A 12,614-nucleotide genomic window follows, 5' to 3' on the forward strand; every position below is an offset into this window, starting at 1 on the left:
GCCTCACACTCGCCTTCAAGCTGCTCCAAGACCAGCAGAGAAATCTTGCCTTGGGTTGCCGCTCCCTGAATATATTAAATACTTTGCTCCAATCGGCGGTATCGAGCATCAGCAAGTGAGGAACAGCAGAACGGGAAGCCACAGTAATCATGAGTGATGCTGAGAAGAGCCCGAGCCTTCGGAAGGAAGACGAGGTCACCAGAAAGCAACAGCCGCCCGAGCTCGAGGAGCAGCGAGAGCCCTGACTGATCGAAGACCATTTTGCCTGAAATTGAGGGCGATTTGAAGTGTTGCTGCTCAAAGGCACTCCCTGCTGGTGAGCAGAGGGAAATGCTCGAGTGAAACAGCCGTGCTCGGGCAGACACAGAAAGCTTTTCGGTTTTGGAAAGGAAAAGTGGTGTCCTGTGCCTGAGTGGCAACATGTTAATCTGTGAGCTGCCTGTGAAGTTCAGAGAGTGACCTTGAGGTAATTGCTGCTTATTCCAAAATCACACTCACTCCTTCGAGCCGGAATTGAACCAGCGACCTAAGGATGACTTTATTTTGTTTTATTCACTACAGTCCTCCGCTCTACCAGCTGAGCTATCGAAGGGAAGTGATAAACAGTGCTGTCTTTGGTGATTGTTCACCGTGCGCCTGTTGACACGTTCAGACTCGTGGAGTCCGGTGCTGATCGAAGACTTCTTTTGCCTGAAAGCGAGAGCTGAGTGTTTTGAAGTGTTGCTGCTCAAAAGCGCTCCCTGCTGGTGAGCAGAGGCAGAGCAGCCTTGTTTGGGCAGACACAGAAAGTTTTCAGGTTTGAGAAAGGAAAAGAGACGTCCTGTGCCTTCATGGCAACATGTTAATCTGTGAGGTGCCTGTAAAGTTCAGAGAGCGACCTTGAACTAATTGCTGCTTATTGCAAAATCACACGTTCTCCTTCGAGCAGGAATTGAACAAATGACGGAAGGATGACTTTGTCTTATTTTCCACGACAGTCTTGTCGCTCGACCAGCTGAGGTATCGAAGGGAAGCGGCAAAAATGTTTCACTTTGGTGATTGTTCACCGTGCACCTTTGACACACCCGGACTCGTGGATTCCAGTGCTCATGACTGAGGCTGACTCGGTACCTGCTCATACCGCAGTGCTGTGGGAGTGGGAGCTACTCCGTGTTCTCCACAGCCTGGGCCAGTGACACAATGAATAATGGGACTGATTATTGATCTGGAGATTGTGGGTTCAAGTTTACGGAGGCTGTAAAGTGGAAGGCCGGGCCTGGAGAGCATTGGAATAGTCGAGTCTCGAGATAAACAAAGGCACGGATGAGGGTTTCAGCAGCAGAACATCATTCTGGAAGTTGGGATTTGTTTCTGCTGATGTTAATAACCGCTATAACTGGGCTGAAATTCAATATTCTGGATCGATGTCAAATAAATCAACTTTGTTTCAAACAGAATGGGTCAATTACTTGATGAATTCAAGATAAGAGACTAATTGATGTCCTCATTACCGATTATTCTGCCTTTTCTCCTTTCTCACTGTAGATTATTTCAGTTCTCATACCTTCAATTACTCTCATGGCCAAGTCCCAGCTCCCCAGTCCTTCCCGAGTGCCTCTCCCAGCCTTGGGATCCAGGGAAGGTATCAGTAATGTACCCGGGATCACTAAACACAAAACCCAGTCTGTGAATCACTTTCAGCTACTGGACTTATCGTGTGTCCCACAGCATCTCTCTCACCTTCGATGTGTGAATAGAGCATCAGGCCTGGGAATCTCGTCTTCAATTTAAATACACTCTGCAAATGTATTTAACAAAATACAAACAAGTAAACACATCACGGCTCAATAATCCAGCACTAAATTCAAAGGAGCAAGTCTGTTATCAAACTCCTTGAGTGGACAGAATAAAGAAAAATCCCAACTCTAAGATCCCCTCGAATCCTTTGCAAATTCCTGACAAATCTTGACAATAATTAACAAGTCTAATTGAATGTTGACCTTTATCTCGAGTGGGGTTGGAATACAGAAGTGATGCTTCAGTTGTAATGAACCTTGGTCAGACCCCACCTGGAGAACTGGGCACCGAACCGAGGGAGAGATAAATCGGCCTTAGAAAAGGTACAGTGCAGATTCACCAGAATGATGCCGGGGTTAAAAGGGTTAAATTATGAGGATAGGTGGCATAAACTTGGTTTTTATTCCCATGAGTTTCGAACATTGAGATGTGACCTCATCGAGGTGTTTAAAATAATAAAATGATTCAATAAGGTAGATTCAGAGAAATGATTTCTTCTGGAGGGGAATCCAGAACAAGAGGGCATAAGAAATCGGAGCAGGAGTGGGCCATACGGCCCCTCGAGCCTGCTCTGCCATTCAGTAAGAACATGGCTGATCTTCTACCTTAACTCCACTTTCCTGCCTGATTCCTTGATTCCCTTGGTGTCCAAAAATCTCTCGATCTCAGTCTTGAATATATTCAATGACTGAGCATCCACAGCCCTCTGGGGTAGAGAATTCCAAAGATTCACCACCCTCTGAGTGAAGAAATTTTTCCTCATCTCAGTCCTAAATGGCCGATCCCTTATCCTGAGACTATGCCCCCGAGTTCTAGACTCTCCAGCCAGGGGAAACAGCCTCTCAGCATCTACCCTGTCAAGCCCTCAATGAGATCACCTCTCATTCTTCTAAACTCCAGAGAATATAGGGCCATTCTACTCAATCTCTCCTCATACAACAAACCTCTCATCCCCGGAATCAATCGAGTGAACCTTCGTTGCACCCCCTCCAATCAAGTATATCCTTCCTCAGGTAAGGAGACCAAAACTGGACACAGTGCTCCAGGTGTGGTCTCACCAAAGTCCTATATAACTGCAGCAAGGCTTCCTTACTCTTATTCTCCAACCCACTTAAAATAAAGGCCAACATATTATTTGCTTTCCTAATTGTTTGCTGTACCTGCATATTAACTTTCTGTGATCCGTGTAGAAGGACACACAAATCCCTCTGAACACCAACATTTCATAGACTCTCACCTTATAAAAAATATTCTGCTTTTCTATTCTTCCTACCAAAGTGAATAATTTCCACATTTCCCCACATTGTACTCCATCTGCCACCTTCTTGATAATCTTACAATTAGAGCTCGGTCATTTAAGAGCAAAAGAAGGTGGCAAATTTTCACTCAAAGGGTGGTGGAAATTACAAACTCACTTCCCCGAAAGGCTGTGGATGCTGGGGCTCGATTGAAATGTTCAATATTGAGATTGATAGATTTGTGTTGTGTGAGGGTTGAAAGGGATATGGAGTTGTGACACAGATTAGTCCTGATCTAATTGAATGGCAGAGTGGGCTTGAGGGGCTAAATGGTAAATTCCAGTTCCTGAAACAAGTCACTGATAACAATCACCTCCTGTCTGATATAAACCAACCCCACAGTCACTGACAACAATCACCTCCACTCTGATATAAACCAACCCCACAGTCACTGACACCAATCTCCTCCACTCTGATATAAACCAATCCCACAGTCACTGACACCAATCTCCTCCACTCTGATATAAAGCAAACCCATACTCACTGACACAAATCTCACTGAATGGTGGAACAGGCTCGAGGGGCTGAATGGCCGAATCCTGTTCCTCGTGTTCCGCTGTCACACTGAAGGTGCTAACATTCCTCTTCACAGTTCTTAATGCTCCCGATCTTGGTGTTGTCAGGAAATGTTGATTTTATGCCCTTGTACCCAAGCCCAGGTCATTGCTCGATATTGAGAAGAGCAATGGTCACAACACTGCCCCTGGGGGACACCACTGTTGACATCCCCACAGTCTGAAAAACATCCATTAACCAATACTCTGCCCTTTATCAAACTTCCCATCCACACTGACCCACTCCCTGTAATACCGTGAGCTTTAATCTGATCAACAAGCCTCCTGTCCGGCATCTTATCAAACACTTTTTAACAATCCATCTTCACAACATCCATTGCATTTTATCCATACACTGTGTTAATTCCTCCAATAATCCCTGCTGTCTGTCCTGAATTATCCATTTTATCCCTACACTGTGTTATTTCCTCCAATAATCCCTGCTGTCTGTCCTGAATTATCCATTTTATCCCTACACTGTGTTATTTCCTCCAATAATCCCTGCTGTCTGTCCTGAATTATCCATTTTATCACTACACTGTGTTATTTCCACCAATAATCCCTGCTGTCTGTCCTGAATTAATCCATTTTATCCCTACACTGTGTTATTTCCTCCAATAATCCCTGCTGTCTGTCCTGAATTAATCCATTTTATCCCTACACTGTGTTATTTCCTCCAATAATCCCTGCTGTCTGTCCTGAATTAATCCATTTTATCACTGCACTGTGTTAATTCCTACAATAATCCCTGCTGTCTGTCCTGAATTAATCCATTTTATCCCTACACTGTGTTATTTCCTCCAATAATCCCTGCCGTCTGTCCTGAATTATCCATTTTATCCCGACACTGTGTTATTTCCTCCAATAATCCCTGCTGTCTGTCCTGAATTAATCCATTTTATTCCTACACTGTGTTATTTCCTCCAATAATCCCTGCTGTCTGTCCTGAATTAATCCATTTTATCACTACACTGTGTTATTTCCTCCAATAATCCCTGCTGTCTGTCCTGAATTAATCCATTTTATTCCTACACTGTGTTATTTCCTCCAATAATCCCTGCTGTCTGTCCTGAATTAATCCATTTTATTCCTACACTGTGTTATTTCCTCCAATAATCCCTGCTGTCTGTCCTGAATTAATCCATTTTATTCCTACACTGTGTTATTCCCTCCAATATTCCCTGCTGTCTGTCCTGAATTCATCCATTTTATCCCTACACCGTGCTATTTCCTCCAATAATCCCTGCTGTCTGTCCTGAATTAATCAATTTTATCCCTACACTGTGTTATTTCCTCCAATAATCCCTGCTGTCTGTCCTGAATTAATCAATTTTATCCCTACACTGTGTTATTTCCTCCAATAATCCCTGCCATCTGTCCTGAATTAATCCATTTTATCCCTACACTGTGTTATTTCCTCCAATAATCCCTGCCATCTGTCCTGAATTAATCCATTTTATCCCGACACTGTGTTATTCCCTCCAATAATCCCTGCTGTCTGTCCTGAATTAATCCATTTTATCCCTGCACTGTGTTATTTCCTCCAATAATCCCTGCTGTCTGTCCTGAATTAATCCATTTTATCCCGACACTGTGTTATTTCCTCCAATAATCCCTGCTCTGTCCTGAATTCATCCATTTTATTCCTACACTGTGTTATTTCCTCCAATAATCCCTGCTGTCTGTCCTGCATTAATCAATTTTATTCCTACACTGTGTTATTTCCTCCAATAATCCCTGCTGTCTGTCCTGAATTAATCCATTTTATCCCTGCACTGTGTTATTTCCTCCAATAATCCCTGCTGTCTGTCCTGAATTGATCAATTTTATCCCTACACTGTGTTATTTCTTCCAATAATCCCTGCTGTCTGTCCTGAATTAATCCATTTTATCCCTACACTGTGTTATTTCCTCCAATAATCCCTGCTGTCTGTCCTGAATTAATCCATTTTATCCCTGCACTGTGTTATTTCCTCCAATAATCCCTGCTGTCTGTCCTGAATTGATCAATTTTATCCCTACACTGTGTTATTTCTTCCAATAATCCCTGCTGTCTGTCCTGAATTAATCCATTTCATCCCTGCACTGTGTTATTTCCTCCAATAATCCCTGCTGTCTGTCCTGAATTAATCCATTTTATCCCTACACTGTGTTATTTCCTCCAATATTCCCTGCTGTCTGTCCTGAATTAATCCATTTTATCCCTACACTGTGTTATTTCCTCCAATAATCCCTGCTGTCTGTCCTGAATTAATCCATTTTATCCCGACACTGTGTTATTTCCTCCAATAATCCCTGCTGTCTGTCCTGAATTAATCCATTTTATCCCTACACTGTGTTATTTCCTCCAATAATCCCTGCTCTGTCCTGAATTCATCCATTTTATTCCTACACTGTGTTATTTCCTCCAATAATCCCTGCTGTCTGTCCTGCATTAATCAATTTTATTCCTACACTGTGTTATTTCCTACAATAATCCCTGCTGCCTGTCCTGAATTAATCCATTTTATCCATACACTGTGTTATTTCCTACAATAATCACTGCTGTCTGTCCTGAATTAATCCATTTTATCCCTACACTGTGTTATTCCCTCCAATAATCCCTGCTGTCTGTCCTGAATTAATCCATTTTATCCCTACACTGTGTTATTTCCTCCAATAATCGCTGCTGTCTGTCCTGAATTAATCCATTTTATCCCAACACTGTGTTATTTCCTCCAATAATCCCTGCTGTCTGTCCTGAATTAATCCATTTTATCCCTACACTGTGTTATTCCCTCCAATATTCCCTGCTGTCTGTCCTGAATTAATCCATTTTATCCCTACACTGTGTTATTCCCTCCAATAATCCCTGCTGTCTGTCCTGAATTAATCCATTTTATCCCTACACTGTGTTATTTCCTCCAATAATCCCTGCTGTCTGTCCTGAATTAATCCATTTTATCCCTACACTGTGTTATTTCCTCCAATAATCCCTGCTGTCTGTCCTGAATTAATCCATTTTATCACTGCACTGTGTTAATTCCTACAATAATCCCTGCTGTCTGTCCTGAATTAATCCATTTTATCCCTACACTGTGTTATTTCCTCCAATAATCCCTGCTGTCTGTCCTGAATTAATCCATTTTATCACTGCACTGTGTTAATTCCTACAATAATCCCTGCTGTCTGTCCTGAATTAATCCATTTTATTCCTACACTGTGTTATTTCCTCCAATAATCCCTGCTGTCTGTCCTGAATTAATCCATTTTATCCCTGCACTGTGTTATTTCCTCCAATAATCCCTGCTGTCTGTCCTGAATTGATCAATTTTATCCCTACACTGTGTTATTTCTTCCAATAATCCCTGCTGTCTGTCCTGAATTAATCCATTTTATCCCTGCACTGTGTTATTTCCTCCAATATTCCCTGCTGTCTGTCCTGAATTAATCCATTTTATCACTACACTGTGTTATTCCCTCCAATAATCCCTGCTGTCTGTCCTGAATTAATCCATTTTATCCCTACACTGTGTTATTTCCTCCAATATTCCCTGCTCTCTGTCCTGAATTAATCCATTTTATCCCTACACTGTGTTATTCCCTCCAATAATCCCTGCTGTCTGTCCTGAATTGATCCATTTCATCCCTACACTGTGTTATTTCTTCCAATAATCCCTGCTGCCTGTCCTGAATTAATCCATTTTATCCCTACACTGTGTTATTTCCTACAATAATCCCTGCTGCCTGTCCTGAATTAATCCATTTTATCCATACACTGTGTTATTTCCTACAATAATCACTGCTGTCTGTCCTGAATTAATCCATTTTATCCCTACACTGTGTTATTCCCTCCAATAATCCCTGCTGTCTGTCCTGAATTAATCCATTTTATCCCTACACTGTGTTATTCCCTCCAATAATCCCTGCTGTCTGTCCTGAATTGATCCATTTTATCCCTACACTGTGTTATTTCCTCCAATAATCCCTGCTGCCTGTCCTGAATTAATCCATTTTATCCCTACACTGTGTTATTCCCTCCAATAATCCCTGCTGTCTGTCCTGAATTAATCCATTTTATCCCTACACTGTGTTATTTCCGACAATAATCCCTGCTGTCTGTCCTGAATTAATCCATTTTATCCCTACACTGTGTTATTTCCTCCAATAATCGCTGCTGTCTGTCCTGATTTAATCCATTTTATCCCAACACTGTGTTATTTCCTCCAATAATCCCTGCTGTCTGTCCTGAATTAATCCATTTTATCCCTACACTGTGTTATTTCCTCCAATATTCCCTGCTGTCTGTCCTGAATTAATCCATTTTATCCCTACACTGTGTTATTCCCTCCAATAATCCCTGCTGTCTGTCCTGAATTAATCCATTTTATCCCTACACTGTGTTATTTCCTCCAATAATCCCTGCTGTCTGTCCTGAATTAATCCATTTTATCCCTACACTGTGTTATTCCCTCCAATATTCCCTCCTCTTTGTCCTTTATTAAAGTCCAGTTTTTCCTCGAGTTTGACATCAATCAGGTTTAAAATTGATGCAGAGTTTCAGCCAATGAGGGAGATCCGGGCTCAGCCCCGCCCACTCGGTGCCGCAAGTCCCGCCCCTCACGCACTCCCATTGGTTGGAGGACCAACCGCCCGCTCGGTCCTCCAGCCCCTCTCCGCTCTTCCTATTGGTCCGGAGCTCCCGTCAATCACCCGGGCAGTGTGAGCTGAGCATGCGCGGCGGGCGGGGAGTGAGGCCGAGATCGTGTCGGCAACAGGTGAGAGATGGGCGGGGGGAGCGGGTTAATAAACCCCGGGGGAGGGGGCGGGGGCTTCACAAACCCCGAGTGCGGCCCCGGGCCCGAATATCAAACAGTGAACATTCTCCTCTCTCTCTCTACACTCCGGGGGCTCCGGTTTAGATCAGACCCGAAACTCAACACACGGCCCGCGGCCTCCGGGCATGCGCAGTGTCAGCGTCAAACCTCGTGACTCATCGAATCAGGGAGCGTCTGTAAATGAAGGAGAAATGGTGATCGGTCAGGGAGCGTCTGTAAATGAAGGAGAAATGGTGATCGGTCAGGGAGCGTCTGTAAATGAAGGAGAATTGGTGATCGGTCAGGGAGCGTCTGTAAATGAAGGAGAATTGGTGATCGGTCAGGGAGCGTCTGTAAATGAAGGAGAAATGGTGATCGGTCAGGGAGCGTCTGTAAATGAAGGAGAAATGGTGATCTCGACATCTTCAGTCATCCAGGGAGCTCAAGCTTTGGATGCCATGTCTTTCCTCCTCGTGGGAATCTGTCCACTCTGTTCCCAAACCAACTTTTCCTTGAAGGCCTCCCACTGTTCAATTACTGTTCTGCCTGACAATTTTTGATTCCAATCCACCTGGACAAGATCCCTTATTAACTCACTGGAATTAGTCCTCCTCCAGTTAAGAATTTTCACATTTGACTGTCCCCTGTCCTTTTCCATTACTGTTCTAAACCTAATGAGATTATGATCACTGCTGCCCCACTGAAACATGCTCCACCTGCCCCACTTCATTCTCCACACCGAGCCCACTGCTGTACTCACACTCTCTCACACTCACTCTCTCACATTCATTCTCTCACATTCACTCTCTCACACTCACTCTCTCACATTCACTCTCTCACACTCACTGTCACACCCTTTCACTCATGGTTTCGGGCCACTGAAAGATGATGTGATGGGTTTGGATTTCAGCACAGGGAGGAGGGAGAGTGTGTGGGACGGGGATTTACAGCTTTGAGGAATGAGAGAGGAAATAATGTTCCATAGAAAGTAGAGTTATCTGATCTGAATTTCTATCCTGTACTTACATTGATAACTTTTATAAACTCCTTTAACAGGGGAGGATTTGCAGAGGGAAACTCAAACCAAAGATCACGTCAAGATCTGACAGAGTCACTTGATTCATCAGGACCTGAATATCATCGGCCTTTGAATGTGGAAGGAGAAATGTTTGTCTGTTCTGTCTGTGGGAGAAGATTTCAAACATCAGTGTGAGTGGAAAAGCACCGAGACACACACACCTGAGTGAGAGTGTTCCAGTGCACTGACTGTGGAAAGAGCTTTAACCAGTTACACAGCCAGAAAAAATATCGCACCATTCACAGCGGGGAGAAACCGTACACGTGTTCTGTGTGTGGACGAGGTTTCAACTGATCGTCCAACCTGGAGAGACACAAGGACACCCGGACCATGGAGAAACCGTGGAAATGTGGGGACTGTGGGAAGGGATTCAATTACCCTTCAGAGCTGGAAACTCATCGACGCCGTCACACTGGGGAGAGGCCGTTCACCTGCTCCGTGTGTGGGAAGGGATTCATTCGGTCATCCCACCTCCTGACACACCAGCGAGTTCACTCTGATGAGAGACCTTTTAAATGTTCTGACTGTGAGAAGAGGTTTAAATGCAAAAGGAATCTGCTGACACACCAACGGACCCACACTGGGGAGAGGCCGTTCACCTGCTCCGTGTGTGGGAAGGGATTCACTCAGTCACCCGCCCTGCTGACACACCAGCGAGTTCACACTGGGGAGAGGCCGTTCACCTGCTCCGTGTGTGGGAAGGGATTCACTCAATCATCCACCCTGCTGACACACCAGCGACTTCACACTGATGAGAGACCTTTTAAATGTTCTGACTGTGAGAAGAGGTTTAAAAGCAAAATTGAACTGCTGAGACACCATCGTGCTCGCACTGGGGAGAGGCCGTTCACCTGCTCCGTGTGTGGGAAGGGATTCGCTCAGTCATCGACCCTGCTGACACACCAGCGAGTTCACACTGGGGAGAGGCCGTTCCCCTGCTCAGTTGTTTAGGAAGGGATTCACTCAGTCATCGACCCTGCTGACACACCAGCGAGTTCACACTGGGGAGAGGCCGTTCACCTGCTCAGTGTGTGGGAAGGGATTCACTTGGTCATCCACCCTGCTGAAACACCAGCGAGTTCACACTGGGGAGAGGCCGTTCACCTGCTCAGTGTGTGGGAAGGGATTCGCTCAGTCATCGACCCTGCTGACACACCAGCGAGTTCACACTGGGGAGAGGCCGTTCACCTGCTCAGTGTGTGGGAAGAGATTCACTCAGTCATCGACCCTGCTGACACACCAGTGAGTTCACACTGAGTGACCTTTAAATGTTCTGACTGTGGGAAGAGATTTAAAATCAGAAACGAACTACTGAGACATTGACGCACTCACACTGGGGAGAGACTGTTCACCTGCTCCGTGTGTGGGAAGAGATTCACTCGATCATCCCACCTTCTGAAACATTAACTTGTTGACACTATTGAGTGACCTTTTAATGCAGTGACTGTGAGAAGAGCTTTAAAAGTAGAAATGAATTGCTGACACATCAACGCATGTCCATTGGTTGAGAGACTGTTCACCTGCTCCGTGTGTGGGAAGGGATTCACTCAGTCATCACACGTGCTGAGACACCAGCGAGTTCACGAAATGAGCAGGTCCAACGAGCCGGTCTGTAACACAGGCCAATGACTCAGTGCAGCTCGTTACCCAGTCACTGGGCTCCGTTATAGCCTCTCCTGTCAGTAACACACAAAGAGAAATTGTAAATCTGAAACAGAAAGAGATAATGTATAACACTTCATATCAACCACCAGTTTTTCCCTCTTTCCGGCTTTTAAAACAATCTGTTTCACAGTTTGTCAAACCCGAAACAGCCTCTGGGATTTGCTGATTGAGAATTTCAGTGGAAATTGGGACCGTCATTAAGTATCGGAACAAATATCCCCGCTGAGGTTTCGGGATTGTTACTGGTTTATTTATATCAGTGAGTGACCGATTTTAAACTAGGTGAGGGTCTAAACCTAAGGTAAGAGCCTGGGATGGACAAGAGATTCTTCAATGTATCAAGTTAAATTACACTGATTCCACCAACACTGGACATCACATCCCTCAAACATTGTTACCTGTTACTGTATAAAACTGGTGAGGGTGGAAATGGGAAATAACTGAGAAAAACTTCATTGTATCAAAGTTAATTCTGATCATTATTATTATACAAACATTCTACAGCCGGTCCCTTAAAAAGGACCCAATATCAAACCAGTCCCCAGTCCTTGGGCCTGTGCCGATGTTGTGATTTGCACCCGCTTCTGACTGACTTGGTATCAGACGCACTCCCGTCAACAGTAAACGGATGGAGCCGGATCCATAAGAGAAAATGAGGACCGAGCTCCGCGGTTCTCCCAGAGTGCGGGAGGCGGAGTAACAGCAGCAGACAGAGAGATCTCTCTAAACCAGCCGCTGCCGCCGGAGAGAAGCGAGTCCCGTTCCGAGCCGTGTCTGTCAGGCGCCCGCTGACCCTCTCTTCACTGAAGGGGACCGATTCAGCACCAACTCACACACCCACCATTGGATCATTGAATCACCTTCAACACCTGAATTACATCACCACTTAATCCTCTATACACGAGGAAATACAAACCTTGTCCACGCAACTTACCCTCATAATGTAACCATTTTAGCCCCGGTATCATTCTGGTGAAACTGCGCTGCATCCCCTCCACGGGCCAATATGTCTTTCCTGAGGGGTGTGCCCAGAACTGAATGCAATACTTTAAATGGGGTCTCACCAGAGCTTTCTATCTGGAACATATTTCCACGTCTTTGAATTCCAGTTCCCTTGAGATAAAGGCCAACATCACATTGGACTTTCAAATTATTTTTTCAGCAGTCCACTGGCTTTTCGTGATTTCTGTACTTCGATCCCTAAATCTCTCTGCTCCTCCATAGTTCCGAGCTTCTCACCATTTAGAAAATACTCTGATCTGTATTGCTTCCGTCCAAAGCAGATGACTATATACTTCCCCATATTGAAAGTTTGAACAGGCTGGGGCTCTTCTGGATAGAAAAGAGGAGGCTGAGGGTGACCTGATATCGGGCTTTAAGATTATGTGAGGGCTTTATAGGTGAGGCACAGACAAGGTGTTCGCACTTGTGGGAGTGGGGACTCCAA

At 44.7% G+C, this 12,614-nt stretch overlaps 1 non-coding gene across 1 annotated transcript; it reads right to left on the bottom strand.

Annotated features, from left to right (window-relative positions):
- Positions 1-498: 498 nt before the first annotated feature.
- On the bottom strand, positions 499-592 carry trnay-gua (transfer RNA tyrosine (anticodon GUA)). The gene is made up of 2 exons: positions 556-592; positions 499-534 (listed from the first exon to the last, which is right to left on the bottom strand). It is a non-coding gene; the product is annotated as a tRNA-Tyr (tRNA).
- Between the last annotated feature and the right edge of the window lie 12,022 nt (positions 593-12,614).

The sequence above is a fragment of the Heptranchias perlo genome, unplaced genomic scaffold, assembly GCF_035084215.1.
Source record: "Heptranchias perlo isolate sHepPer1 unplaced genomic scaffold, sHepPer1.hap1 HAP1_SCAFFOLD_240, whole genome shotgun sequence".
NCBI classification, from domain to species: Eukaryota; Metazoa; Chordata; class Chondrichthyes; order Hexanchiformes; family Hexanchidae; genus Heptranchias; species Heptranchias perlo.